Genomic DNA, 3923 nt, shown 5'->3' with positions numbered 1-3923 from the left:
ACGTCGGCTATGTTGAAGGAGAACCCACAGTCTTTGGTAACGGGCTGTATCGGTGGTACTGTATTGTCCTCAAAGAGCACAAATAAGTTGTTTAATTTGTCTGGGAGCAAGACGTCGATGTCCGTGACGGGGCTGGTTTTATTTTTGTAATCGGTGATTGTCTGTAGACCCTGCCACATACGTCTTGTGTTTGTGCCGTTGAATTCCGACTCCATTTTGTCTCTATACTGATGCTTTGCTTGTTTGATTGCCTTACGGAGAGAATAACTATACTGTTTGTATTCGGTCATGTTTCCAGTCGCCTTGCCATGATTAAATGCGGTGGTATGTGCTTTCAGTTTTGCTCGAATGCTGCCATCAATCCACTGTTTCTGGTTAGGGAAGGTTTTAATAGTCACAGTGGGTACAACATCTCCTATACACTTCCTTATATACTCGCTCACCGAGTCAGCGTATACGCTGAGGCTTGTTACGCTGAGGCTTATTGACGGAAGCTACCCGGAACATATCCCAGTGCACGTGATCGTGTCAGCAGGCCCACCTGTTTTCTGTTCGTCTAGGTTGGTTGTGTGTTGTGTTCCCTGTCTGTTTGTGCTAAGTTTTGGGTTGGACACTTTTGTCTTCACCTATTGTTTTTGGCGTTAATTGTGGAAACCGCAATAAAGTTCCGTTTTCCCCATTTTCCTCTGCTCTCTGCGCTTGACTCTGCACCCACCACTCCTGGCTGTGTGACATAGAAAGGCCAAAACCTAGGAAGAAACCTAGAGAGGAACCAGGCTATGAGGGGTGGCCAGTCCTCTTCTGGCTGTGCTGGATTATAACAGAACATGGCCAAATGTTCATAAATGACCAGCATGGTCAAATAATAATAATCACAGTAGTTGTCGAGGGTGCAACAGGTCAGCACCTCAGGAGTAAATGTCAGTTGGCTTTTCATAGCGATCATTGAGAATATCTGTACCGCTACTGCTGTCTCTAGAGAGTTGAAAACAGCAGGTCTGGGACAGGTGGCACGTCTGGTGAACAGGTCAGGGTTCCATAGCCGCAGGCAGAACAGTTGAAACTGGAGCAGCATAACGGCCAGGTGGACTGGGGACAGCAAGGAGTCACCATGCCAGGTAGTCCTGAGGCATGGTCCTAGGGCCCAGGTCCTCCGAGAGAGCGAGAAAGAAAGAGAAAGAGAATTAGAGAGCATACTTAAATTCACACAGGACACCGGATAAGACAGGAGAAATACTCCAGATATAACAGACTGACCCTAGTCCCCCGACACAAACTACTGCAGCACAAATACTGGAGGCTGAGACAGGAGGGGTCAGGAGACACTGTGGCCCCATCCAATGATACCCCCGGACAGGGCCAAACAGGCAGGATATAACCCCACCCACTTTGCCAAAGCACAGCCCCCACACCACTCATCACCTGTTATTACTTCAGCCTATATTTGGCTGTTCCCCGCTTCTACATTGATTGTTCTTTGTTTATGTTACCTGTTTGCTGACGCTGTTCTTGTCTCGTTCCATGTCCATTATTTATTAAATGTTTTACTCCCCGTACCTGCTTCGCCTCTCCAGTGTCATTCCATGTGACAGATCGAAGCAATCTTGAAGTGTGAAATCAGATTGGTCAGACCATCGTTGGATAGACCTAAGCACAGGTGCTTCCTGTTTTACTTTCTGCCTATAGGAGGGGAGCAACAAGATTAAGTCATGGTCAGATTTGCCAAAGGGAGGGTGGGGGCCTTGTATGCATCGCAGAAGTTAGAATAGCAGTGGTCGAATGTGTTACTCGCTCGTGTACTGCAATCCATATGCTGATAGATTTTAGGTAGCCTTGTTCTCATATTAGCTTTGTTAAAATCTCCAGCTACAATAAATGCAGCCTCAGGATATCTGATTTCCAGTTTACATAAAGTCCAGTGAAGTTCCTTGATGGCCGTCTTGGTATCCTCTTGCAGGGGATATACACGGCCGTGACGATAACCGAGGAGAGTTCCCTTGGGAGATAATATGGTTGGCATTTGATTGTGAGGAATTCTAGGTCAGGTGAACAAAATGACTTGAGTTCTATGTTACAATTATACCATGAGTCGTTAATCATGAAACATACACCCCCTCCCCTTCTTCTTACCAGAGAGATGTTTGTTTCTGTCGGCACGATGCACTGAAAATCCCGTTGGCTGTATGGACTCCGACAGCATGTCCCCAGCTAGCCATGTCTCCATGAAACAGAGTATGTTACAATCCCGGATATGTCTTTGGAAAGCAACTCTTGCCCTGATTTCGTCGACTTTGTTAACTAGAGATTGGACATTAGTGAGTAATATACTCGGAAGGGGTGGGTGGTGTGCGCGCATATGAAGCCTCACTAGAAGACCGCTCCGGCAACTTCTCTGACGGCGTTGTTTTGGGTCGGCCTCTGGAATCAGTTCAAATGCCCTGGGAGGTGCAGACAAAGGATGTGCTTTGGGAAAGTCGTATTCCTGGTCGTGGCACTGGTTGTGCTGGTACGTTGACGTCTCTCTGATATCCAATAGTTCTTCCCGGCTGTATGTAATAACACTGAAGGTTTTCTGGGCTAACAATGTAAGAAATAAATAATACATTAAAAAAACAAAATACTGCACAGTTTCCTAAGGACTTGAAGCGAAGCTGCAATCTCTATCAGCGCCATTTTGCAACTATGTTCCTTGATGGCCATCTTTACTAATGTGGCAGAAATCTGCTCTAAAGCAGTTTCCACACCCATCGGATGTATTGATCCTAATATAGTAGCCATATCTAGTTCCAAAGACTGGACCTAAAATTGTGTATAAACTATCATACAAGAGGTTTAACAATGATTCCTATGTCAAAGATGTGAAAAATATTTGGTGGTCTGATGTGTGTAATGAGGAACAACAAAGGCCACACTTGGCACACAGTTCAGACATTCATCAGTACCACACAAGAAATGCAGCCAGAGGTCTTTTCACAGTTTCCAGGTCCAGATCAGAGGCTGAGAAACACACAGTATTAAATAGAGCCATGACTGCATGGAACTCTCTGCCACCCAGGGTAACTCAAGCTAGCAACAAAACCAGATTCAAAAACCAGATAAAATAACACATTATGGCACGACGGGGACTGTGAATAGACACTGACATTTGAATGTATTTTGTATTATATTTAGCATTGTATTATGTATTTTATGTATTTTGTTTGTTGTGTTTTTGTTTCTTGTTTGGGCCCCCGGAAGAGTAGCCGATGCTTCGGCAGCAGTTACTTGGGAATCCTAATTAAATGCTTATTTTTTTACATTCACAATGTATTGCCAGGTGTTCTCCCTGGTATATCAGATTCATTATGCTATATGGGCTCTCTCTTTCTGTTCTTTGTTCTCTTGCGAGTGTATTACCTTTGCTGTGTCCTTATAATTTCAAGTCCCTAGATCATACAATATCTGGCAGGGAAATACGACATCTTTCTCAAGCTATGAAAAAGCTATCAAACTCCTTTTTTTTAACAGAAAATTATGACGTCTGTTATGCCTCCCTCTTTCTCCATCTTTTAAGTAAAATCTAGAGCACAGCTTGATTTTAATCCTCCCACCCATCGCCTCTAACTCTAGTATTCCCTGTAAGTCAATATTACATTGAATAATTTCCCCCTGAAAATTATTAACAAAACTCACAATTTCACGTCAAGATCAAACCATATTATCAATTTGCAGTGAATCTGCGTTATTGTCAGCTTTGAAGGTTTGTTAAGGTCCAAACTTTAGTTCCATCTACTGATACAAAAGTAAGGCTCAATTCCAATGCCCCCCCCCCTTAGCCCCTCCCCTCCATTTTGCGCAATCCTGTGAGCCTTCTGAAGTGTCTGAAGTGGGAGGGATGTCTCGATTCAACTTTAAACTAGGTATAGTGCATTTTCAGTCCTCTA

The sequence above is a fragment of the Oncorhynchus tshawytscha genome, linkage group LG16 (genome assembly GCF_018296145.1).
Source record: "Oncorhynchus tshawytscha isolate Ot180627B linkage group LG16, Otsh_v2.0, whole genome shotgun sequence".
Classification (NCBI taxonomy): Eukaryota; Metazoa; Chordata; class Actinopteri; order Salmoniformes; family Salmonidae; genus Oncorhynchus; species Oncorhynchus tshawytscha.
Note: the sequence above shows the minus strand (reverse complement) of the source record.